This window comes from Dendrobates tinctorius, unplaced genomic scaffold, assembly GCF_039654945.1.
Source record: "Dendrobates tinctorius isolate UK_male_01 unplaced genomic scaffold, ASM3965494v1 ptg000270l, whole genome shotgun sequence".
Classification (NCBI taxonomy): domain Eukaryota; kingdom Metazoa; phylum Chordata; class Amphibia; order Anura; family Dendrobatidae; genus Dendrobates; species Dendrobates tinctorius.
Window position 1 is genome coordinate 156,659 of NW_027361937.1, and position 27,851 is coordinate 184,509.

Genomic DNA, 27,851 nt, shown 5'->3' on the forward strand with positions numbered 1-27,851 from the left:
TGAGAACATTGTGTGGGACAAAGGAGACCAGTTTCTCTCCAGATTTTCGAAAGCTTTTCGTTCCACGCAGGGAATTCAGTTATCCTTCTCCTTTGCGTTTCACCCACAGACCAATGGGCAGACTGAGAGAACAAACCAGACTTTGGAGTCCTATTTGAGATGTTTTATATCTGCTGATCAGGATGATTGGGTCTCACTTTTGCCCTTGGCCGAATTCGCTCTAAATAAAAGAGCAAGTTCTGCCACTTTGATGTCGCCCTTTTTCTGTAACTTTGGGTTTCATCCTCGATTTTCTTCAGGGCAAGTGGAATCTTCAGCCTGCCCAGGTGTTAACACTGTGGTAGAGAGAATGCAGCAGATTTGGGACCAAGTGGTGGATAAGTTGTCCCTCTCTCAAGAAAAGGCCCAGCAGTTTTCCAACCGGCATAGGACCATTGGTCCCCGGTTTAAAGTGGGTGATATGGTTTGGTTGTCATCAAAAAATATCTCTATGAAGGTTGCATCTCCAAAGTTCAAGCCAAGATTTATTGGACCTTATAAGATTTTGGAGATTCTTAACCCGGTTTCTTTTCGATTGGCTCTTCCAGTTACGCTTAAGATCAATAACGTGTTTCATAAGTCTCTGTTGAAAAGGTTTGTTGAGCCAGTAGTTCCTATGGCGGCACCTCCTGACCCTGTATTGGTTAAAGGTAATGTGGAATATGAGGTAGAGAAAATACTGGATTCTCATCTGGCTAGACGGAGACTCCAGTATTTGGTCAAGTGGAAGGGTTATGGCCAGGAGGACAATTCTTGGGTCTCTGCCTCTGACATTCATGCCGATAGATTGGTTAGTGCTTTTCACCGGGCCCATCCAGATCGGCCTGGTGGCGTGAATGAGGGTTCGGTGACCCCTCCTCAAGGGGGGGTACTGTTGTGAACTCATTTTCTGGTTTACCTCTGGCTTCTAGTGAGGGTGGTGGAGCTGGCTGTGTTGACAGAGGAGTCGTGAGTTCTCCATCCGGGCTCCCTCTGGTGGTGACAGCAGGTAATGAAGCTGATCTAAATTGCAGAGACCTGCCACCTGAGGAGGAGGACTGTGAGTGGGCATCAGGAGTCTCTGACTGGATTTAAGACAGCTGACTCCCTAATTCTGTGCTGGTGATTTTCCTGCTCAGAGGTTCTGGTTTCCAGTTCTGTTCCTGCCTTCTCAAGCTAAGTGTGCTCTGCTATTTTTCACTTGAGATTTGGTCTTGTTTACTCAGTTGTTTGGTCAGCCAGCCCCCGCTGGGGCTGTGCTGAATTTCCATTCTTATGTCTCTGTTTATGCCAGCTTGCTTTTTGTCCCTGATTCCCTGATCAGATTGGTCTCTTTTTGCTCTGTCTTCAGAATATACCAGAGTGCTGATATAGGGAATTGAAGTCTAGTGACTTCAGGGTTTTGTTATCAGTAAGTGTTGGACATTTTTTGGCAGGGTTTTTGTGCGTGATTGCAGACAGCATCTTTCCTTTCCTGTCCTTTCTAGTCAGTGTGGGCCCCATCATTTGCTCAGCCTATTTTTCTATCTGTGTTTGTGTTTTCATCTTGTCTCACCGACAATACATGTTTGGGGGCTGTCTATAGCTTTGGGGTCTGCTCTGGGGCAGTTTAGATTTCCCCTTTTCTTGCTTTAGGCTTAATTAGTTCTCCGGATGTGACGAGGCGTCTGGGATCATCGTAGGTACGCTCCACGGCTACTGCTAGTTGTGTGGATAGCATCAGGGGTCTGCAATCCGCTTAGTTACCAACCTCTCTGGTTTTCTGTGGCTTAGCTTTTTGTTTTTCCTCCTCGGTGACTCATTCATAACAGCTCGTGCTTCCTGTCTCTCTGACACAGAGAGGAGCGCGGCTGAATGATGTCATCACTCAGCGGCCGCTGCTGTGCCAGAGCGAGGAAGTGCAGGCAACGCTGTGGACAGGTGAGAGGTGCTGCTGTGTGTGTGTATATATGTATGTGTGTAATTGTGCATGTATGCACAAGGGGAATCTCAAGCCATGTTCTCTGTGGACTCCCATTCCTCTGCAGCCGCAGATTCCTGCTCAGCAGAGACGTCGCTCCAGGCGTCTTTCCCAGGCTGATGCTAGGCGTCTGGTTGCTTCGTCTGGTTCTGCTATAACTCCATGCTTGAGTCAGCAGCAAGTAGACGCTTCTGGGACTAAGTCCTATCTTTTGGGTACTGAGCATGCCCGTGGGACGACCTCTCATTTAAGGTCGGAGGTCACATGCACAGGTCCCGCTACTGCTTGCATTGGTCCACTACTGGGAAGGTCCCGGAAGGACGCCGCTATAAAAGAGTCGAATGGCCGCTCAGCCATACGCTAGTATAGACTCTTGTGGCTTAAAGTTTGTATAATGACGGATGCTTGTTACCGCGAATGACTCATTATGAAACCCCTACCCTTGGTTGTGTATGTTGTTAGGGTCTAGTGGTCAGAGTCAGCGCCTGTCAGTGGCTAGGCTATATATGCCACAGTGCATCTCAGTTGTCATGATCCAGGTTGGATCTGACAGATTAAATGTTCAAGTAACCTTTTTTTTTTCCTTTAGCTGTGCTAAAGGTGGTTTTGCCCCCGGTGGCCATTCGGATTATTGGACTGTGGTGTGGTTTGTTCTAAGCTTTCCCCCGGTGGTGGTGAGCGTCATTGCACTCTGTTTCTTTAGTTTAGTGCACATGATTAGAATACAGGTGTGATTGCTGGCTCTGCTATAAAAGTGTCTCAGGTGTTGCAATCAGCGTTGGTGATATTGTTTGGGCTTTTCCAACCATGCTGGGTGAAGGAAGATGCTGAGGAGAGTCCAGGACAGCTCCGTCAGAGTCCTGGAGTGGCAGCTATGGTGTCAGCGAGGAGTTCGTGTAAAGCATGGTGGAGTGGCAGCTATGGTGTCAGCGAGGAATTTGTGTAAAGCATGGTGGAGTGGCAGCTATGGTGTCAGTGAAGAATTGTTGCAAAGCTTGGTGGAGTGGCAGCTATGGTGTAGAGCTGCACTCAGTTGATGGACTCTTTTGCTGGAAGCTGCACTCAGGTGCTGGACTCCGCTGCTGGACAGCTGCACTCAGGAGCTGGACTCCGTTGCTGGACAGCTGCACTCAGGTGCTGGACTCCATTGCTGGACAGCTGCACTCAGGTGCTGGACTCCATTGCTGGACAGCTGCACCCAGGTGTTGGACACAGTGGGAGGAAGATGCACTCAGGTGTTGGACTCTGTTGCCTGGAGCAAGTGCATCAGAGCAAAGCTGTGTTTCCCTGTTTGTCACTTTTCCTCATGTTGGTGTTAGCACAGCGGTGGGGCCAGTGCCTGCGCCACCCAGCTCCCTAGCAAGGGATATGTGTAGGGTGTGCTAGGGCGACAGGTATCCTGAGCGGCGCCCGGTGCGGAACCGGCATAGGGAACGTTAGGGACACTGACTCAGGGAAGTGCAGAAGGTCTCCACGTCCCCTTTCCCTATCGCAGGGCCCACCGTTGTAAATGTTTCCCTATCCCGTGTCTTGTTGCATTAGTTACCGGCCTGCGGGCCGCGTCACACTGGACAATTACACATGCCATGTCCTGTTGTATTAGTTACCGGCCTGCTGGCCGTGTCACACAGGACGGGGCACATGACATTATCACCAACCATTACATTTTTTTTTTCCTGGTGAGCCTCGGGCCATGTTCAGACCTGGGAGCATTTGCTGCTGGACCTCACTGAGGTGAGTGAGGAGCTGCATGGTGTGTAAGCAGTTCCACCAGCAGTAATCAGGGTCGGGGGCCTTCCCTCTGACTCAACCAGAAAATCAAATAGCGGCTGGCAATGAAGCCCCCTAGAGTCGCTGCTGGGGAGCGGGACTTGCTCATACAGGTGGACGCACCCAGACAGGTGGGTGGAGTTGGTGTCCCCATGGTGCTGTCTGGGGTTCCCCGAGGGGAAGGGGTACGTCCCGATAGTGAGCAGACTGGTGTTATAGTTCGTGGGGCTCACGCCAAATCTTCCATACCACTGAAGAAGCCGCCCCCTCCTGGTCGTGTGGAGGAAGGTGACCAGGGAGTGTATTTTTCCTTCATATCCCAGGCCCCTCCCTCACCAGTGTGAGCAGCAGGTGTGCTGCGGGGGAGTAGAGGCAAGTCTCTACCCTCACCATTAGCCAACCCTGGAGGCGCAGACCTCGTGGTGGAAAGGGTTGGGGGGTGGTGTACCCCTTGGTGGAGTGCAGGGGTGTGAGTGTGGTGACACAGGGGGACGCCTCTGTTGTCAATCCCACAGAGAGTTCCCCAATTATTGACAAACGAATGTGTGGCAATGAACGTTCAGGTCCGGACCTGTGTGTGATCGAGTGTGTATGGGTCCCACCAAAAAAAACATCTAGTGGGAGTGGGTTGTGGAGTCTTACCAGCTCATATCAAACATACACATATATAACTCATTCCCCAGGACGGTGCTTTGGAGATGTGTGGTGCCTCCAGAACTTATTGCCAATACCAGCGGTGCGTTTGTCATATACCTGAAGTGCAGGTGGTTGCTGGGGGGAACTCTGGATCTGGGCGTCCCCTCTGTGGGTGGTTCCTGATGAGGAGCGGTTTTGAGGGTCCAGAGGCCCCTCATTAAGGGGAGGGTACTGTCATGATTCAGGTTGGATCTGACAGATTAAATGTTCAAGTAACGTTTTTTTTTTTTTTTCCCTTTAGCTGTGCTATTATTATGTATTATATGTATTATGCTATATGGAGGACAATGGGGAGTGTATTATACTATATGGAGGACTGAGGAGTGTATTATACTATATGGATGACTATGGGGCACATTATGCTATATGGAGGACAATGGGGAGTGTATTATACTATATGGAGGACTGAGGAGTGTATTATACTATATGGATGACTATGGGGCACATTATGCTATATGGAGGACAATGGGGAGTGTATTATACTATATGGAGGACTGAGGAGTGTATTATGCTATATGGATGACTATGGGGCACATCATGCTATATGGAGGACAATGGGGAGTGTATTATACTATATGGAGGACTATGGGGAGTGTATTATACTATATGGAGGACTGAGGAGTGTATTATACTATATGGATGACTATGGGGCACATTATGCTATATGGAGGACAATGGGGAGTGTATTATACTATATGGAGGACTATGGGGAGTGTATTATACTATATGGAGGACTGAGGAGTGTATTATGCTATATGGATGACTATGGGGCACATCATGCTATATGGAGGACTATGGGGAGTGTATTATACTATATGGAGGACTGAGGCGCGTATTATACTATATGAAGGACTATGGGGCACATTATATGGAGGACTATGGGGTGTAAACTGTAGATGTGCTGCTGATAACATGATGCTGTATGGGGACAGATTGATCCATTAGTGACTGTTCTGTCCCCATCATTCTTTCTCAGACAGTGGGCAGAGGCCGGGAAACAAGAGTTAAACGAGCTCAATATTGTCGATCACACTCATTTAGCATCCTGAACTCAGCGCATGTAACTACAACAGAAATGCATCTGTGTGATGTGCAATATGTTAGCATTTGGGCCCCATTTTAAACTTTGCCCAGGGCCCACTTTGCCTAAAACCGGCCCTGCCTGTGAGGTCTCACCACAGCTCTTGCAGACCATGGCCACCTCCAGTCATTCTCTGCGGATGGAGATCAGGCCGTTATCCTCTATGGTGATTACTATCAGCCATGCACCCTGCACTGATTGTGGAGGGTACATGTCCCACGCCACAGCCCCCACTCCAGCTCCCTCTATGACTGTGACACCGGTCCGGCAGGGTCACTATCGCTGTGCATTATGGGACCACTCAGTCCTACCACATAAAAGTCAGAGTCCGGGACAGCTCGTCCGTGTGTGACAGTGGAGACAGCCAATCAGGCTGTGAGAACATGACTGACCACGCCCCACCTGCCTGGCGCTTTCCAGCTTCACATTGTGAGTGACGGATTCATCGCATCAATGAGCACACGACATGGGAAAGCCCGCCCCCTGGGCGTTACCACGGCAACAAGACTGAAGGGAGCGGCGGAGCCGGGAAGAGGTGAGAGAGGGCCTGGGATGTAGGAACGGGTTAACTCCGAGTCACTTCTTGGGGTGTCGTGGGCTCCTGGGCAGAGCTGTGCGGAGGGCCCTGCCTGGCGGCCGGGAGGATGGAGCATGGCCAGGATGAGTCGTGTGAACGCGGCTCTGTGCGGGCTCCGGGGATGGCAGCCCGGCTCTAGCGCAGTCTGCGGTAAAGGAGGGAGCATAGGAAGGGTTAACCGATTAACACGTCCGCTGCCGGAGGCCACACAGGGGAAGTCCAGGAAAGTCTGGGCAGAGGACCATTCCCCAATAACCCAGGGCGACCCCCGGCCATCTGTGTGGTAGGGTGGCCCCAGCTGTCAGCTGCCCTGTGACATGGGGGAGCACCAGGACTTGGAGGGGCTGTCCACCATATGGGTGACCCCTTCTTATAAGCTGTAGCCCCCATGTAAGGTACACATCCCCTTGTAGCCCCATTGGCCCCAGCGCAGGGCCGATACTGTCCCTGTGACCTAACAATCTGGGGCTGCAGTGGTCACGCCGTGAGGGTCGTCCCAGGGAAGTGTGAGCGCTGCAGCCAGTCGGGATGAGGTCCAGTTCTGAGAAATCCAGTGTAGGAGGCACATGCAAAGCAGGCTGGCAGTGCCCTGGGGGTGTCGGGGTAAGTGGCCTGCTTCGGCCACACCCCCAGGGCACTGCCAGCCTGATTTACATGTGCCTCCTACACTGGATTTCTCACTCCGGATCTCTACATGAAAGGTGCCATTTCCTTCGGGACACAAGACCCTATACATCCCCTTCTCTCCGGGTGTAATCATATGTTCCCTGTACATGGTTGCCCTGACCCCAGTAAGGACGGGGGCCTCTGGACTCAATAGCAAAAATCTGAAGATCCTATTACTTATATCTGTGCTGTACCGTTCCTCTGTCGTTCCACCCACCATCTCTGACTAAATCGACAACTGGGCGTTATCAGAAAGGTGTCCCTACACAGTCAGCTCTGATTGGACAATATCAGACTGTGTGGTCACGCCCCTAACTGGTGGCTGATAGTTGTCCAGGATATGACCACAGGCTGTACTACTACGTGCTCTATTCTCCTGCAGCGCCTCCACAGGGGAAGTGAAGCATTACACAGTGCTATCAGTGGGTTACTGACTACCTTTTATTAACTCAGAATTCCCCATTAGGTCGCGTTCACACGTTCAGTATTTTACATCAGTAAATCCAGAAGTGGTGACGTGTTTCCATTATACTTTTCCTGATTGTCCATCTCCTGACAAATACTGATGTAGAATATACTGACCAAACACTGAACGTGTGCACGTGGTCTGAGGGTGTATGAAGATGGGTTTTTAAATGGCTGCAGACCGTTACCCATGTTGGACATTGTCCTGGAGATTGGGGGCTAATTGCCTAGTGTACGGCCATTGTATGCAGCGTAGTCCTCCCTGGTGACCGGAGCTATACTCCTCCATACATTGATCCTGTGTTGTCAGTGGGAGCTATGGAGGGGAAGAGGGACGCGGTTTTGGCACAAGGGAAAACGCTTGTGATTTTATGTTACAGCTAACGGGTTATTGACTTGTGTAGAGATTCGGGTTTTCCCCTTGTCGGTACCTCTTTTTCTGGCAGTGCTTCCTTCTGTCGGCTTGTGCCTCATCCATGAGAGGAGCACAGACCGTTAACATATGTTATTTAATATCACATTTCTTTTATTACTACATTTGAATTTCCGTAGTGGCAGTGTAGGGATTGGATTTGCATAAGAAAAATTGTAATTCTGGAAATCTCGTTGAGTTCTTGTCAATCTACTAAGAGCTCATTCAGACGTCTGTGCCATTCATTCTCGGTACGGACCACTAATACATGGACTCGTGTGTGACAGCTTTGGGGGACCCACGGCCAGTCCGTGCATTATGCTGGAAAAAGACCTGTTACAGGTTGAAACGTATCGTAAGTAGAAGAAAGCTACTGATCACTAACACAGGGATCACCACAAAAAATTACAATTTTTATTGCAGAAAAAACACACCATGTATAAAAACATTAAAAAGTCATACAATGACATACCAAAAAAACACACAAGGCCCATAATAGGGCCAACAAAGCTCACCCTAGAACATGAGAGCTAATGCATAGGTACAGGACATAATACATGTGACATATGCAGCAGTATTAAACGCAGGGTCATATGGTCCAAAGCTGAGTTCCTAAGGAAATAGAAATAAATACACCAAAACAAATTAGGCCAAAGAAAATGCCAATAAAAAAGGCCTAAAAGTGATGGAAATGTATGAAAAAACAATGCATGTTAGCACCCTGCACAACTGTGCCATGTAGAAGCCGTACCTGAAAACAATAATGAAACACACTCAGTGAGGCAGGAGAATGCCAATACCTATAAATGAGGTCATGACCAATGCATACGCCAAAGAGGGCTGCAGATACAGCAGATAAATCATCTAAGGCTGGAGTCACACACAACGAATAAAAAATCGTTCCCATTTTAACGGTCCGAAATCGCACCAAGGTATCTTAACCAGTGATGCGTTTTTGATGCGATTTATCTTCATTGATGCGATTTTAATCGCATGTAAGCATCCTCTTGACATCCGTCTGGCGAGATTTTCTCGCAGGAAAGCAAAATGGACATATAATAGAGCCCAATGACAGGTTTCCCCACACAAACTAATTAATAGATCTAGACACAATATATATATATATATATATATATATATATATATTATACATGTCATAGAGACACATTTATACATATATTTGACATTCATACAGTTCATCAAAGCAGAATAGCCGCAGAAACATTTGCCGGCTTTTGTATAATTATTCTCCCGCCCGACATGAAATGACACATGGTTTACATATAGTTAACCATTTCATTTCATGTTTTGTTTGGTATGTCTATCACTATTAATTAGATGAGTGTTTGTGGGTAAAATTATGGAGTTGTAGGGGTTAATTTAAGGGGTTAATTCGTTGTATGAAATTACGGGGACTCCCTGCAGCCTCAGTGACGTCAGCAGGAGTCCCTGCAGTTTAATACAACGAATTAACCCCTTAAATTAACCCCTACAACTCCATAATTTTACCCACATACACTCATCTAATTAATAGTGATAGAAATTACAAAAAAACCATGAAATGAAATGGTTAACTATATGTAAACCATGTGTCATTTCATGTCGGGCAGGAGAATAATTATACAAAAGCCGGCAAATGTTTCTGCGGCTATTCTGCTATGAAGAACTGTATGAATGTCAAATATATGTATAAATGTGTCTCTGACATATATATATATATATATATATATATATATACACACACTCACTGGCCACTTTATTAGGTACACCATGCTAGTAAGGGGTTGGACCCCCTTTTGCCTTCAGAACTGCCTCAATTCTTCGTGGCAGAGATTCAACAAGGTGCTGGAAGCATTCCTCAGAGATTTTGGACCATATTGACATGATGGCATCACACAGTTGGCGCAGATTTGTCGGCTGCACATCCCTGATGCGAATCTCCCGTTCCACCACATCCCAAAGATGCTCTATTGGATTGAGATCTGGTGACTGAGGAGGCCATTTGAGTACAGTAAACTCATTGTCATGTTCAAGAAACCAATCTGAGATGATTCGAGCTTTATGACATGGCGCATTATCCTGCTGAAAGTAGCCATCAGATGTTGGGTACATTGTGGTCATAAAGGGATGGACATGGTCAGCAACAATACTCAGGTAGGCTGTGGCGTTGCAACGATGCTCAATTGGTACCAAGGGGCCCAAAGAGTGCCCAGAAAAAATTCCCCACACCATGACACCACCACCACCAGCCTGAACCGTTGATACAAGGCAGGATGGATCCATGCTTTCATGTTGTTTACGCCAAATTCTGACCCTACCGTCCGAATGTCGCAGCAGAAATCGAGACTCATCAGACCAGGCAACGTTTTTCCAATCTTCTACTGTCCAATTTCGATGAGCTTGTGCAAATTGTAGCCTCAGTTTCCTGTTCTTAGCTGAGAGGAGTGGTACCCAGTGTGGTCTTCTGCTGCTGTAGCCCATCTGCCTCAAAGTTCGACGCACTGTGCGTTCAGAGATGCTCTTCTGCCTACCTTGGTTGTAACGGGTGGCAATTTGAGTCACTGTTGCCTTTCTATCAGCTCGAACCAGTCTGCCCATTCTCCTCTGACCTCTGGCATCAACATGGCATTTCCGGCCACAGAACTGCCGCTCACTGGATTTTTTTTCTTTTTCGGACCATTCTCTGTAAACCCTAGAGATGGTTGTGCGTGAAAATCCCAGTAGATCAGCAGTTTCTGAAATTCTCAGACCAGCCCTTCTGGCACCAACAATCATGCCACGTTCAAAGGCACTCAAATCACCTTTCTTCCCCATACTGATGCTCGGTTTGAACTGCAGGAGATTGTCTTGACCATGTCTACATGCCTAAATGCACTGAGTTGCCGCCATGTGATTGGCTGATTAGAAATTAAGTCTTAACACACAGTTGGACAGGTGTACCTAATAAAGTGGCCAGTGAGTGTATATATATATATATATATATTGTGTCTAGATATATTCATTCTTTCTTTATTTAACCGGTCTCTGTGATTTTACTGTATTGGAATAAAGAATTGCCGGCTTTTGCTAAAGGACACCGGGTGCGATTTTATCGCAACTCACACATCGGGTCCGTTTTTAGTCCCTTTTTTTTCTCGCCCCCATAGACTTGTATTGTCGAATTCGATCCGAAAATCGGTGACAATCGCAGCATGCTGCGATTGTCTCAGTCAGAGGATAGGATGTGATAAAAAAATCGCATGATGGGAGCTGCCCCATAGAATAACATGGGTTCGAATGCAATGCGATTTTTTTATCGCATTGCATTCGTCCGTTTTATTCGCCAGTGTGACCCCGGCCTTAGAGTGGTATCGCTCACATGTGGGGGAGCTTGTGGAGGGCCCGACGCGTGTCGCCACCGCAAGGTGGCTTCGTCAGGGGCTGGCATGCATTAGCTGTCATGTTCTAGGGTGAGCTTTGTTGGCCCTATTATGGGCCTTGTGTGTTTTTTGGTATGTCATTGTATGACTTTTTAATGTTGTTATTCATGGTGTGTTTTTTCTGCAATAAAAATTGTAATTTTTTGTGGTGATCCCTGTGTTAGCACCCTTCTGTGGTGATCAGTAACTTTCTTCTACTTATTCTACAGTGTTGTCCGTACTGATCACAGGTGTATCCCCTATTTCTATTCAGTGGTGCCCTCCTGTTTTCAATTTATCTTAGGTTGAAACGTATCCTGTATATGGCAGAATAAATGATAGATTGGTTTTCATCACCCGGTGTGGATGCTGCTATGATTGTACATATGGCTTCCAAGAGGGTTCCTTGGGATCTGGGACGGTGCGTCCCTACGTAGGAGAATGATCTGAATTATACTTGGGTCACTAGTTCTGCAAGCAATTTTTGTCTTTGATTTGCACAGACATCTGAATGATCCCTAACTGTCTATCAGTTGCTTCTATTAATCAATGACTTTCTGGGTCGTGCTTGAGCTCCAGGGCTAGTCCCCAGGGCTAGTCTTCATTGTGAACTACCCTCTATTAGGGGACTCCCTGTCCCTAAACCACACAACCCTTTAGAAGAGTCCATATAAGAGCATAAAAGCATCAGTCAAGGTTATTGGCAATTGATAGCTTTTCTTTAACATGCGTTTTTATCTGCATATAAAACTCATATTTACTGCCAGAGAAATTGACATGTTCCAGTTTTCAAAAATCGTACCAGAGCAGCAAAGAAACAAAACAAATATATATATATTACACACCCATCACAGTGAAGTGAAATCTCTCTAAATCCCACACACTTTGCTATAACAGTGAGACGCTGAGTTTCTTTGTACACGAACATACACAGAGGAAATATTAACACCAAAAAGTATTGTGGGAACGTAACCTAGGATTCTATTTTTTTTGGTGTGGATCGGCTCCAAAATCCTCTTCAAAAACCAATTTAGGGGTATGTGCACACAAAGTCTTCTTGCAGAGTTTTCAGAGCATAAGCTGAGCAGATACTTCAAGTTTTTTGGGAGCTTTGAGATTTGCATGAGAAGTTGGGCAGACTCTGCTCCGTTTTCTGGTCCAAAATCTCCTTGAAAATCTCTGTGCGCGGAGCCTAAAAACAGCTGGAAATCTCTTCCTATTCACTCCCATGGGAAATCTACTTTGCTGTTAATAAGAGGTGTTTTTAATGTATTTTTTTCCCCGAATATTTTTTAAAAATTGCCTGGACTGCAAAAAAAAACAAAAAACTTCAGTGTAAACAAGTGTTTCCAAACACTTCAAAAGATAAACTCCAGCAAAAATCTCCAATAAAGGAACATTTCCTGAAGCAATCTCCTCTTGAAAAAATTGCTGGATTTGTCTGCCTCAAAAACTCAATGTGAACATAACCTTAGGGGGATGTTCCAGATGGAGTTTTTTTGGCGGATGAAAAATTTGCTGAGTTGTACTCGTATGCATAGCAAAGTTGATTTTCCATAGAAATGAATAGGAAAAGTTTTTCAAACAGTTTTGCAAACGCTTCCTCAGAAAAACCGTGTGTGAACACAGATTTATCCAGTGGCGATTTGAGGGCTCACTTTCAGCCATGCCACACATCACTCTTAAAAGCAATAGTGTGTCGCTGGCACTTGTGGCATGATTAAAGTGTAACCATCGTTTATGAAAAGAACATATGAAAATTGTCAGTTCTGAGGTAAAATCTGTATTCATTAAAGACAATTTCCCATTACTGAGAGGAGATGGCGGCTGCTACTGATGAGACTATGTAGATAGAGGGAGGAGGAGCAGCCGCCATCTTCTATCTCCGTAATGGCAAAGTGTCTTCACTGTGTGCTGAATTTACCTCAGAATTGACCATTTTGATAATGACTGATCAATTCTGATAAGATATATTGGAAAGTTACTTATTTTCACTTGTACCATTGGTTTATGAAATAAAAACGACGGTTACGCTTTAAATGTGCATAGAAAATAAACGTAGTTTTGTGAGAAAGAAGCAGATCCCATTGTGCGCTGAGCAGATTGTTCATCTGTGCTCCCTGTGTGAAACATTTAGCTAATTAGACGGCTCAGATTTTGTGACTGCGGCTGGTACTTGTGAGCAATCAAATGTGACACATTCTGCTAAGAGCAAGAACCTGGACCGGCACCAAATGTGGAGAGATGACGGCTTATCTGCTGGTGGGTACTTATCTGTAACCCACAATGGCTTCCGATCACCCTTCAGATGTATGGCCGCACATTTCTTATCAGTGTGTCACGCTTATTTCTCCTTTTTTCACCAGTAATGGTGAACTGTGTAGAATGAAACCCATGTACATATGTGTAGATCAGTCAGTCCAGGGCAGGTCGTGTGAGGAGATACCTGAGGGGACACTGGTTTCACACAGACTAATATGACCTCTATCTAATGTCTCTGACGTCAGGCTTATCGTGATATTGACCCTTAGGGTTTGCACATGCTCAGTGTTTTACAGCTTCTTTAACTTCTTCAGGCTTCGAGTGCCATGAAGCAGCATAAAGAAGTGACCTGAACGATTCTCAGGCGCCTTTCATTTGGAAGCGGCTTAGGCCTGTTTCACACTTCCGTTTTTGACCATCAGTCAAAATCCGCCGTTTTTGCAAAAAAACGGATCCGCCATTTTTTTTGGCGGATCGTTTTTTTCCCCATTGATTTGCATTACCGGCGGATCTTGACGGATGGCCATCCGTTGTATCCGTTTTTTTTGGCGGATCCGCCAATTTTTTTTCATCCGCCGACATGCCTGGACGGACCCTGCAACGTTTTTTTTGCTGCAGGATCCGCATTTTACATTGCGCATGCCCTGAGAAAGGAAGTCAGCCGGGAATTTAACCCTGAAATCCTTTCTGGCGGACGAAAAATCTCTCTCTCTCGCAGCGGTTCCTTTAAAATTCTTCATTCGGTGGATCCGTCAAAAAAACCGGATCTGGTGGCATCAGTTAGGAAAGGATCCGCTTTCCGCTTTTTTGGCGGATTTTGACTGACGCAAAAACTGAAGTGGTGAAACAGGCCTTACTAGTTTATATATACAGTTTAAAAAAAAAAAAAAGACAGCAAAGGCACTGTAAAAATAGTCAAGGAGCCGCCAAAGACGATACTTCAGAAAAAACAACAGAGGATCTTGTGATAAAAAAAAAAAAGCAACGGGAACAACGGCATCTAAAGATGTTGTTCAAATACCCTCAGGGGAAGTTCACACTGCCTCTTTTCCACTCCCCGAATGCCAGAAAAGGCAGCTCAAAAGGTTAGTCTTTTTGGTTTCAAAGGAAAAACAACTTGCTGTGCACATATTTAGGCTTTCAAAGCCGCCAAGTGCTGAAAAGAAGTGACATGTTCATTCTTCTGGTTTTTCCGTTAAAAAGACCCTCAGTAATTTACAATACAAGTCAATGGGATGGCTAAAAAACGTTTTGTCAGTGTTTTTGCTTTAAACAAAATGCTAGTGTTTTCTTCAGTGATTAATGATTTAAAAAGCATCCCGAATGCCCACAGAAATTGAAAAAAAAAACCCTGCAAGTTTTCAAAAACTACAAAGAAAAGTCTGCTAGACCACAGTACACGGATAAACATGGCCGCCTCTTTACAGTCTCCTGGTCCACGCCACTTATACGAAGTCTTGCTTTCTACTTACATGAAGAGGAGAAGTAGGTGTCACACAGTGTGCGGTTCAGGGAGTGGACATAGAAATAAGTCTGAAAAGTAGGAAGGAACACATACTGTATATAGAAGTGGTATCATTTGTAGGAAATGCCTGCATATTGTCAGTCTCACACATACTTAAGCCAAACTCAGACCTCAGTGATTTGTCTCATATGCAGATTTCCATTCGTGTCTTGAATCTAATTTTCATCTATATTTGGTCAGGGTTTACTATCAAAGTTTCACCAGTGCTTGCTTGCAAAATAAAATAAAATTTGAAATTGTATCCTGCCCATTGCATTGTTAAAAAACAGACACCCATTGCTGACAGCATGTACTGTATGTGATTTTGTTTCCGCATCTATAGATCTGTATGGGTCATTTTCATCCATGACTGGGTTCAATAACAGACATGTTTCAATTATTTTTTTATTTTTTTTCAGAAACAAGGTCTAAAACACATGGCTATGTTAACAGCTCCACAGACAATAAGTCCACGGTCAAACTATCAGTATTTGGTCAGTATTTTACCTCGGTATTTGTACGTTAAACCCAGGAGTGGGTGATAAATCCAGAAGTGGTGACGAGTTTCTATTATACTTTTACTCTGACTGTTCCACTCCTGGTTTTTGCTTACCAGTACTGAGGTAAAATACTCGCCAAATACTCAATGTGTGAACGTGGCCTAATAGGTGTTTTGTGAAAAACGGACTTCTGCATGAGGCTTTTCATCCAATTCTGACATCTGTGAAAGGAAAAGAAACTATTAAGCAAGCCTTTAATCTGATTGTCGCAGCTGGCGCACACTGCTCGGTGGCAGTCACCAGAGGTGTAACGTATTTTGGCATGCAGAAGGAGCTTGTCATGTGCCAGCAGCCAGAGGGCACTGGTGCGAGACACTGATGTGACGAACGCTGGTGGAGGACAGATTACTGCTGCCAGGCTCATGTGTGCATGTACTTTGATGAGTCTGCTCTTGAATTGGGCCTGAAGCCTCAGCTGTGTAGTCAGCATGGTCAGCAGTGTCTCACTACTCATGCTGGCTTTTGGGCATAGTAATGAAAAATGGACATCTGAATGCAGAACCTGTCTGCGTCTGTCTTGCTGCAGCTTGGCTCACATACTGACTCTTATCTGCCTCACCAAAAAACATGGAAAATCACATATAAAGTAACACAAACATTTTTTGATGATCGTGATGAACTATAGGTGCATTCATCCCAATCACTGTTGTTTCTCAGACCTCTGTAGATTTCATAGCCCAAAAGTCTCCAGCAATTTAGAAAATGCCCAAACCTCTAGCTTTTGGTGCCTGGAAAAATCTCCTGGTGTTGACCATCTTTCTCCTTATTTGCCACATGTCATGGGCACTTTATAATATTGGCTGACTTTTTCTATTTTCTGCAACCTGTATTAAGCAGGATATCAGTGATCTGGTTTCTCTGGACTTTAGTTCCTAAATTAAGGAATGTTCTCATTTGATGTACCATGTTGGTCTAGTCCAAAGAGAATTGGACGATCAGGTCCCCCACATGCAAAGTCACTAACTGTAGTCTATGGGGTTATGGAAACTCAAGAAATATTAATAGCATATGCTGTTGATTTATCATAATGTGTACAATCAGAAGACCCCCTTATCCCTTCTGCAGCCTTCAAATACGGAGGAAAGTTGATGGCTACCGCCAGCACTACATAGACAAGGCTGCATTTCAAGAGTATGTTGGAGAAGAAAGCTGAAGGACACAGTACAGTGGTGCTTAAATATTTTTGAACAATTCATAATTCTACATGTTTCTGTATAAACTTCACCTAAAACTACTTCAGATTTTCATACAAATTCTAAAAGTCGATAATGAGAACCAAGTCAGACTACATAGTTGGCAATATTAGACTGTCATTTTTTTATCATGATCCACATTCTCTTGAGATTTGGCTCATGGTCAGATGTGCTGACATTTTCTTTTAATTTACTGGTTAATATTTAGAATTAATTGTTCCATTAATGATGGCAAGCTGTCCTGGCCCAGATGCAGCAAAACAAACCCAGACCATGATACTACCACTGTGTTTCACAGATGGTATGAAGTTTGTATACTGTAATGCAGTGATTTTTTTTTTTTTTACTCCAAGCATACCGCTTTTCATTTAAAATAAATGCTGTATGTTAGTCTCATCTATCCACAAAACATTGTTCCAATAACCATCTGGCTTGTTAAGGTAAGTTTCAGCAAACTGCAGAACAGCAGCATTGCCCTTTTAGGCTACGTTCCCACAATAAGCTTGTGGTGCTTTTTTGATGTTGCAGATTTTCTGCACCATTTCAGCAATTATTATTTAAATTAGGTTACTTGCATTTTTGTGTGTGTTTTTTAATTGTGCATTTTATCGCACTTTTGTCACTGCTTTTTTTTTTTCTCTCTCTGGTGTGTCATGCTTTAAATAAAGCTGCTCTGTTTTTTGATACTTCCTAGTATTTGGATTGGACAAAATTTTATTGATGCACTTAGTTGGGGTCTTGGAAAAGCAGTAAAAACACATGCGTTTTTTACCTGTGAAATTTCCACTCCTAATGCAAGTTTATGGGGATTTCCGAACAGACAGCTCATCGTACGTGCAAGAGAAATTGACATGCTGTGGATTGGAAACGTGCACCGCAGATCAGTTTACGCTGCACAAAAAAAAGCATAGTGGCAGAGTGGGCATGAGATTTCTATAGATTTCATCTACTTTGCTAGAACTGTAAGATGCTGCATTTTTGACACACTAAAAATATGCAGCATCAAAAGCTCATTGTGGGAACATTGCCTCAAATGATCCATGGCTTTCTGTTTACAGTCCTGCCATGCACACCATTGTTCAGAATCCTCCTGATGGTGGGCTCATGAACCTTAAAGAGAACCTGTGCAAGCGTACCTTCTAAGGGCAGAGCAAAGTACTGTATTACGAATGCACATGGAAAGAGCAAAGAAAGCTGGCGCATGCGCACTCCAATACTTTGCCCTTAGCAGGACAAAGAGAAGTTCGCCTGCACAGGAGCTCGATGTAGGACACGTCATCCACAGGAAGCAAAAAGGATGACGACCACATGAAGAGAGGAGGCGCTGGATCCGGACCAGTGGCGCCCATCGGAAGGGATTGCACCAAGTATAATAAAAGCTATTTTTGTGTGTATGTATAAGGCCTCATAGAAAAACCTGGTAACAGATTCCCTTTAACATTATCTAACGTACGAGAGGCCTTTGTTTTCTTTTTAATCTCTTGGATTATTATATGCCTTGCTCTTGGAGTGATTTTGTTGGTCCACCACTCCTAAGGCCTGTTTCACACTTCAGTTTTTCCTGTCAGTCCGAATCCGCCAAAATAGCGGAAAACAGATCCGCAGACGGACTGACAGGAACAGGTGGCATCGGATCGGCAGATGTACGGATCCGCCGAAGTTGAAAAATTAAAGGAACCGCGCCTGTGAAAAAAAAAAAATACCAGCGATGTAGCGCTGTCCGGGAGCGGGCATGGTGACGCGGGAGCTGTGGGCACGGCGGGTTCAGCAGCGGTGAAGTAGCGGGAGCAGCAGCGGTGGTCGCGGCATCAGTAGGTGCGCTGTCGTGGAGAATGCCGTAAAGGAGCGGCGATGTGGAGTAGTATGTCGTGGAGGAGAGAGAGATCTCGCGGGACAGCAGCGGCGATGTGGAGGAGTAAGATCAGCAGCGGCGATGTGGAGGGGTATGTCGAGGAGAGAGAGAGAATATTTTATCCAGCAGCCAGACAGAAATGCAGGTTAATTTAGTAAATAGCGGATCCGCTGAGCGGACGCCAAAATCTTGGCGGAATCGTACAAAAGCGGATCCAACGGGCGACCATCCGTCAAGATCCGCCGATAATGCAAGTCTATGAGGAAAAAAACGGATCTATGAGGAGAAAAACGGATCCGTTTTTTTTCAAATCGGCGGATCTTGACTGATGGTCACAAACGGAAATGTGAAACAGGCCTAAGGAGTTTAATAATAGTGTTGAATTTCCTCCACAATATGTCTGACTAGTTTGGTAGAATCCAAACTCTTTAGGGATGATTTTATAACTTTTTCAGCCTGATGAGCATCAAACAATTTTATTCGGTCGTCCATGACAGCACCACCTGAGAGAGGGGATCCACCCTTCAGGAACACGAAATCCTACAGATACATAAGGGCGGCACCTCTCCCACGCATCAGTTGGTTTCCTGTTCCTGGAGGACAGGATTCCCTACAGATCGTACCATCATGGAGGAATTCCCAGGCCGGCTGTCCGACTCAGGTAGCGGGGGGGTCTCCTACCTCGGGCAGTGCGGGGTGCCCTGGAAGTGCCACGGTGGGCCTGGGCAGGGCTCCACGACAGTGTGCGGAGCAGTTGGGAGCGGGGTCCGGCGGATGCCTGTCTCCAGGGCCGGCGCCAGCAGGTGAGTATGGATCCCCCCCCCCGGTCCTCCTGGTGCGTCCTCCCTTCAGTCCGGTTCGCGGTCGTGGGCCGGCGGCTGTGCCTCGGCATGCGGGGAGCGCTGTGCGGGGTGTGGCGCTGGCGGCACGTGCGCCACCGTGCGTTCACGTGGACCGGAAGTGACGGGCCGGAAGTTGGATGCCGGCTTTTTTCCCCTGTGCGTCGCCGGGCGCAGCGGCGCGAACACCGGCATAAGCGGCAGGGGCGGGGAGGGAGCGATGCGCAGGGAGGAGTGTCCATGGACATCGGGAGGGGAAGGGGGGAAAAAATTTGCCCCTGGCCAGGACACCTGTGAACCCGGGTTGCCGGGGGGAAGATAAAAAGGGCACAAACGCTGCAGAGCGGCTTTAGCTCAGGTGCAGAAATGGACGAGCCAGAAGCTCCTGTGATCCAGCTGGATCGAAAGCAGGAACGTACCTCAGAGAGGTCCCAAGCCAGCTCCCAGCAAAAGAAAAAACGAACTGGACAATCCGGCCATAGAAGTTCCTCCAGGCCGAAGGATCCAGCTCATCCCCCCTCCCGTGATCCGGTACCTACGCCTTCTGCTCAGGGTTAGAGATCTTTGTGAATGTGCCCTGATGCAGTGTTCCCCTTTATGTTTTCCTCCTATAGGGGAAGAAGTGCGCTGACAAAGCAAAAAACAGGGAGTGCGTCCTTTGCAAATGCCCATTGCCGGACGCCTAGCCTAAAAAACTATGCCAGTCATGTATACGGCAAACAGTAAAAAAAAAAAAAAGAGGGAGTAGTCCCCAAAAAATTACCATACATGCTTCCTTACCCTGTCCCCCCTCCTGTAGGTGGCGGAAGAAACCCCTGACTTCGCTACAAGTCTAAGGAAAATTGTCAGGACGGAAGTTAAAGCCCTAAAGTCGGAAGTTAAAGCCCTAAAGTCCGTATCCCAGGGGGAGTCGTCTAGGAAAAGAAAGAGAGCAAGTTTCTCAGGGTCGGGCTCTTCAACTGACCCTAGAGGAAATGAAGACTCCTCAGAGACCTCCACCTCCTCGTCTGCGTCCTCTTTAGAGGAAGACGCCAGTCGTTTCTGCCTGGGTCTGGAACAAGTGGACAAACTAGTCAAGGAGGTTAGGGCTACCATGGGGGTAACGGACACAAAACCAGAATGGTCAGCGCAGGACCTAATGTTCGGTGGTTTAGACCCCAGGAAACGTAAGTCGTTTCCGATAAACGACAAGGTCCAAAATCTGATCAATAGGGAATGGAAGAAACCAGAAAGGAAAGGCTAAATACCACCAGCTTTTAGGTGGCGTTATCCCTTTGAGGACCCCGTGGTGAACAAATGGGACAAAGTCCCGAAATTGGACGCAGCAGTGGCTAAAGCGTCCAAAAAATCCGCTATCCCCTTTGACGACATGGTTTCTTTAAAAGATCCACTAGATTAAAAGGCAGACTCCTACCTGAAAGGGACATGAGAAATGTCAGCTGGCGCCCTGAGACCGGCAGTAGCAGCTACCTGCACAGCCAGATCTATGATGGTCTGGCTGGACCAGCTGGAATCACAGTTAGAGGACAGAGCCTTGAGGGAATCTATCTTGAAGACCCTACCTACCATCAAGAATGCGGCAGCCTTTTTAGCCGACGCTTCGGCAGATTCTGCAAGCATCCCGTGACACCAAGAAACCTCCCCAATGACTAGCGGCCCCGGTGGGAGGTAGACTATCGGCCTTCTACCAAGCCTGGTCACGGATCTCAAACAGTGACTGAATCCTGGGGTTGGTAGCCTCAGGCCTAAGGCTAGAATTTGCCTGTGCCCCCCGAAACAGTTTTAAGGTCACCCCGCTCAGGTCTTCCCTGGCGGAACAGGCTGCCCTAGAGACCGAAATTCATGACCTATGCCATAAGAGTACTGATAAAGGTACCAGAGGCAGAGAAGGGCGAAGGCTTCTACTCCCCCCTGTTTTTGGTCCGTAAACCAGATAATTCCTACAGGACCATAATCAACCTGAAGGCACTCAACAGATACCTGGTCATTCGGCCATTCAAAATGGAAATTATCAATTCCACAATAAAGTTACTGTTTGAAAACTGCTTTATGGTGGTGTTGGATTTAAAAGACGCCTATTACCATATACCCATCCATGCGTCTCATCACCGTTTCCTTAGAGTGGCGGTTCAGTTAGAGGGGTCGTTACAGCATTTTCAATATGTCGCCCTTCCCTTTGGTATAGCAGTTGCCCCACGGGTGTTCACTAAAGTTATAGCGGAAGTGATGGCCCATCTACGAGAGGCAGACATCCTAGTAATCCCCTACCTGGATGACTTCCTTATTGCAGGCAGAACAGCAGGACATTGTCTGGATCAGTTGCAAATAGCAGAATCAGCTCTGGAACGGTTAGGGTGACTACTAAACATTAAGAAGTCCCGTCTACAGCCCATGAAAGTTCAGCAGTTCTTGGGCTTAACCCTAGATTCGCAGAATCAGGAGTGTCGTCTTCCACTCGAAAAATTAGTTCGCCTACATCAGCAGGTCCTGAACGCCTCCAATAGCCCTACCATGTCTCTTAGGAAGGCAATGTTACTCCTGGGTTCTCTCTCACCCTGCATCCCCGCGGTCTGGTGGGCCCAGTTCCATACAAGGGTGCTACAGGGCGAGGTTTTACGCCATCAAAAAATCCTGGGCGGTTATCTAGAAGGCCAGTTGACTTTGTTTTCGTCTAGCCACCACTCAAGGGATTTCTAAGTATGTTGGGACAATCTAGCCAGAAGGGTGCCCTGGGAATGTAACATAACCCGAGTAGTCACCACAGACGCAAGCCCTACGGGTTGGGGGGCCCACATGGGGGAGGTCTTGATCCAGGACCTATGGGAATACCATCAGTTGGAAATGTCCTCCAACCTGAAAGAGCTAACAGCCGTAGAGCAGGCAGTTAAAAACCTTCTTGTGTATCTACAGGGTCACCATGTTCGAATATTCTCCGACAATCAGGTCACCGTGGCTTACATCAACCACCAAGGTGGGACTCGTTCCAGGCCCTGAGGAGGTAGCAGAGCGGCTGTTCCAATGGGCAGAGCAACATCTCCTATCTTTAACAGCTCTGCACATAAAAGGAAAAGAAAACACCACAGCAGACTTCCTAAGCCGCAACCTTCTAAAGCAAGGGGAATGATCCTTAAAAACGTCCATCTTCGACCTGATCATGCAAAAATGGGGGCAGCCAGAAGTGGACCTCTTCGCCACCAGAGAGAACAGGAAGGTGCCTCAGTTCTCCTCTCTATATCCCACAGAGAGCCCTCTGGCAGTAGGTGCTCTTCTGATCAAATGGGACTTCGGGCTAGCATACGCCTTCCCTCCCCTGTCTCTACTACACCTGGTGATGAGGAAAGTCAGGAAGGACAAGGCGAGGATTATAGTGATCGCCCCGTTTTGGCCCAGGAGGGCATGGTTCTCATGCCTCAGGACCATGTCGGTGTCCGACCCTTGGGTCCTACCAAACATCCCAGACCTCCTATCCCAGGGCCCAGTTTAACATTCTCAGGTAGCTGGCCTACATCTGACAGCGTGAATTTTGAACGGGCACTACTAAAGGAGAAAAGTTTCTCCCCAGCCCTAATTAACACCCCGCTCAAAAGCAGAAAACCTATTAGGCCGGGGTCACACTAACCAACGCAAAATACGGTCAGTATTTTACATGCGTAATATGGATGAATGGCCCCTAAATAGTGCTCCGTATGTCATCCGTAATCAAGGTGTGGTCGCGTATTTTGCGCATGTAAGAATCCGTATGGCATCCGTATGGCGAGATTTTCTCGCAGGCTTGCAAAATGGACATAAAATGGAGCCCTATGACAGGTTTTATAACACAAACCAAAGAATAGATATAGACACATAGAATGTGTGTAATATATATATATATATATATATATATATATATATATATATATACAGTGCCTACAAGTAGTATTCAACCCCCTGCAGATTTAGCAGGTTTGATAAGATGCAAATAAGTTAGAGCCTTCAAACTTCACACAAGAGCAGGATTTATTAACAGATGCATAAATCTTACAAACCAAAAAGTTATGTTGCTCAGTTAAATTTTAATAAATTTTAAACATACAAGTGTGGGTCAATTATTATTCAACCCCTAGGTTTAATATTTTGTGGAATAACCCTTGTTTGCAATTACAGCTAATAATCGTCTTTTATAAGACCTGATCAGGCCGGCACAGGTCTCTGGAGTTATCTTGGCCCACTCCTCCATGCAGATCTTCTCCAAGTTATCTAGGTTCTTTGGGTGTCTCATGTGGACTTTAATCTTGAGCTCCTTCCACAAGTTTTCAATTGGGTTAAGGTCAGGAGACTGACTAGGCCACTCCAACACCTTGATTTTTTGCCTCTTGAACCAGGCCTTGGTTTTCTTGGCTGTGTGCTTTGGGTCGTTGTCTTGTTGAAAGATGAAATGACGACCCATCTTAAGATCCTTGATGGAGGAGCGGAGGTTCTTGGCCAAAATCTCCAGGTAGGCCGTTCTATCCATCTTCCCATGGATGCGGACCAGATGGCCAGGCCCCTTGGCTGAGAAACAGCCCCACAGCATGATGCTGCCACCACCATGCTTGACTGTAGGGATGGTATTCTTGGGGTCGTATGCAGTGCCATCCAGTCTCCAAACGTCACGTGTGTGGTTGGCACCAAAGATCTCGATCTTGGTCTCATCAGACCAGAGAACCTTGAACCAGTCTGTCTCAGAGTCCTCCAAGTGATCATGAGCAAACTGTAGACGAGCCTTGACATGACGCTTTGAAAGTAAAGGTACCTTACGGGCTCGTCTGGAACGGAGACCATTGCGGTGGAGTACGTTACTTATGGTATTGACTGAAACCAATGTACCCACTGCCATGAGATCTTCCCGGAGCTCCTTCCTTCTTGTCCTTGGGTTAGCCTTGACTCTTCGGACAAGCCTGGCCTTGGCACGGGAGGAAACTTTCAAAGGCTGTCCAGGCCGTGGAAGGCTAACAGTAGTTCCATAAGCCTTCCACTTCCGGATGATGCTCCCAACAGTGGAGACAGGTAGGCCCAACTCCTTGGAAAGGGTTTTGTACCCCTTGCCAGCCTTGTGACCCTCCACGATCTTGTCTCTGATGGCCTTGGAATGCTCCTTTGTCTTTCCCATGTTGACCATGTATGAGTGCTGTTCACAAGTTTTGGGAGGGTCTTAAATAGTCAGAAAAGGCTGGAAAAAGAGATAATTAATCCAAACATGTGAAGCTCATTGTTCTTTGTGCCTGAAATACTTCTTAATACTTTAGGGGAACCAAACAGAATTCTGGTGGTTTGAGGGGTTGAATAATAAATGACCCTCTGAATAAACTTTTCACAATTTAAAAAAAAATTAAACAAAGAAATAACATTCTTTTTTGCTGCAGTGCATTTCACACTTCCAGGCTGATCTACAGTCCAAATGTCACAATGCCAAGTTAATTCCGAATGTGTAAACCTGCTAAATCTGCAGGGGGTTGAATACTACTTGTAGGCACTGTATATGTGTGTGTCTATATCTATTCTTTCGTTTCTTTATTAAAACTGTCAGTGTGAGTTTACTGTATAGCGCACTGAATTGCCGGCTTTGCTAAAAGACACCGGGTGCGTATTTCTCGCAAGTCACATGTGTGGTCCGTGTGTAATCTGTATTTTTTGCGCACCCATAGACTTGCATTGGCGTACTACGGCCGTAGTACGCTGACAATCGCAGCATGCTGTGATTGGCACGGAGCGTAGAATACAGATGAGAAATATACGGCTGGTGCGAGGGACCCCATAGAGAATCATTGGTCCGTGTCTAATGCGTGCTTTTAGCGCCTCTCACTCGGCCGTATTCCTCGCCAGTGTGACCCCGGCCTTACAACCAAAATCTACGATAGGATCTGGAAAAGATTCCTTCAGGGTTCAGGGGTAGTAGCTGGGCAGTCCACTCCCATAGCACAGATCCTAGAGTTCTTACAAAGAGGCCTGGACATGGGACTCTCCACCAGCACCCTTAAAGTACAGGTGTCGGCTTTAGGGGCGCTTTTTAACTGCAACATCACCAGTAACTATTGGATCAATATGTTTATTAAGGCAACAGGCAGGTCCAGACCGGTAGTGAGAAATACATTTATGCCATGGGATCTAAACCTAGTCCTCACGGCCATGACAGAGGCCCCGTTTGAGCCTATCTCATCAGCTTCCACAAAAAACCTGTCTCTTAAAGTGGCTCTTCTGGTAGCGTTGACATCAGCCCGTAGAGTAAGTGATATCCAGGGGTTGTCTAGACCTCCTCCTTACATACAATTCAGGGGCGACAGGGTAATTCTTACACCCGATCCAGCATACCTGCCTAAAGTAGCCTCCAGTTTCCATAGAACGCAGGAGATAGTTCTTCCATCCTTCCTCCCTAATCCCAAGAACGATAAGGAAAGGAAACTACACACTCTAGACATTAGGAGATATCTCCTAGAGTACCTGGCAGTTACCGACCCCTGGAAAAAAGATAATGCCTTGTTTATCTCCTATCAGGGCACTAGGAAGGGCCTTAGAGCTTCAAAAAGCTCGCTAGCGAGGTGGATTAGGGAGGCCATTTCATTAGCATACACCTCAAAGGGCAAACCGGCTCCTGGCAAGCTCAGGGCGCATTCCACCAGAGCCATGGCAAACTCGTGGGCAGAGAGATCGGAGGTCTCGATCGACCAAATATGTAAGGCAGCTACCTGGTCCTCTCCAAGCACCTTTTATAACCATTATAGACTAGACCTGGGTGCTTCCTCAGACCTCTCCTTTGGTGTCAGGGTTCTGCAGGCTGTAGTCCCTCCCTAAAGTAATTATTACTCTCTTTAATTCTCTCAGGTGGTGCTGTCATGGACGACCGAATAAAGTCATAGTTACTCACCGGTTAACGGTATTTTTCGGAGTCCATGACAGCACCCGTATATTCCCTCTCTTTAGTTTAGTTTAGTTTGGGTGTGCACTTCTTCCTCTGATATGTACACGGGTAATTAATAGTTGTGTAAGAGTATTGTATATAAATTATGCTATTAACCTTGGTGGTCCTCTTGTGCTCTGTAAACCAACTGATGCGTGGGAGAGGTGCCGCCCTTATGTATCTGTAGGATTTCCTGTTCCTGAAGGGCGGATCCCCTCTCTCAGGTGGTGCTGTCATGGACTTCGAAAAATACCGTTAACCGGTGAGTAACTACGACTAATCTTCCTCAGCTATCTCCTTTGTTTGTGCCATGATACACTTACACAAGCACATGTGAAGATAGACTTAAGGACGACCCCTGTAAGGATGTCCACTCTCACATAATCATCATCCCATTGATTGAAAACACTAGACTGTAATTTTCGTTCAAATTAATTTCTAATATTGAAGGATAACACACTTTTGCCACTCATATGCATGGGATATTGGATAATTTTTCTCAATTAATATATGACAAATTCTAAGGCCACGTGCACACATTCAGTATTTGGTGAGTTTTTTACCTTCGTATCTGTAAACCAAATCCAGGAGTGGGTGATAATACAGAAGTGGTGACGTGTTTCTGTTAGACTTTACCTCTGACTGTTCCACTCCTGGTTTTGGCTTACAAATACTGAGGTAAAAAACTCACCAAATGCTCATTGTGTGCACGTGGCCTAAGACCTCAGGTTCAAGATCAGACCACTAATGCATAGTCTATCCGTGGGTCTCCTTACTCGAGCATGGCGGATTCAAACATTTCTGTAAGGTTGTCCTGCTTGGGTTGGGACAGCTGCTTTCAGTCTATGCATTGTGGTCCTATTAAGGACCGTCTAAGTGAGCCTAATTATTTTTGACTCATTCGTATGATTTGCTTCTCTTTACTTTTTAGGGCTTGTGATGAAAATCTAATGTAATTTTATGGTCCATTTTATGCCGCGATATGGAACATTCTGAACGGTTCACAAACTTTCAAATACAGTTGTATGGTGGGGGTGTACCTGAATGGAATTTTTGTGATGCAGTTTCACAGTGGTAACAGTTATGAACAATTTAGGGTTTAGTTTAGGGTTTCCAGATGTTTTGTTGTTGAATCATAAATTTTCATTTTTTGAAAAGACAGAAAATTTGACACAAATGTACTCCAGTCCCTTTCACAGTGACTACTTGTACGCCAAGATGTTTTGTGCTATTTTTAGGTTATTTTGTAAAACGTGCAACTCCTTCTTTTGCTTAACAGTAGCAAACAAGGTTAAATAGAAAAATAAGGACCATTTTTGACTTTGCAGAAAATTAATGAACAGAGTGTGCCATTTTGAAGATCTTGGTGCAATAAAATGACAACGAATCCCACAAAAAAAAAAAAAAGTGACTTAAAAAACCCTCGCATGATGAATCTGTGCCAAAGTGTAGAGAGTGGTGTTTGGGTTTAAGATGCATTTTCTATAGTTCTAAAAACTATATAGAGTTACTGTAGGGTTGGAGGAGCTTGTTGTATACCGTCGCCTCCGATCGCTCTCTTTATACTGATAAACGTGCTCCGTGAAAGTCGCCATAGAAACAGAAGACTGGATCCCATAGCTCCTAATCATTGCCCATACATGTGCCCTGCACATACATGACTCCTCAGTGGAAGCTTCTCCATA

At 46.0% G+C, this 27,851-nt stretch overlaps 1 protein-coding gene across 4 annotated transcripts in view; it reads left to right on the forward strand.

The window, feature by feature from the left end:
* Positions 1–5,897: 5,897 nt before the first annotated feature.
* Positions 5,898–27,851, forward strand: part of ELMO2 (engulfment and cell motility 2) — an 85,077-nt gene continuing 63,123 nt past the window's right edge. For 2 of the 4 annotated variants that reach the window (XM_073559312.1, XM_073559315.1), the window contains exon 1: positions 5,898–6,060. The gene's annotated coding sequence lies outside the window, so the exon portion shown is untranslated. Of the gene's footprint in view, positions 6,061–6,086; positions 6,253–13,200; positions 13,306–27,851 lie in introns of those variants that run through there. The other 2 variants (XM_073559313.1, XM_073559314.1) reach the window with 2 other exon arrangements.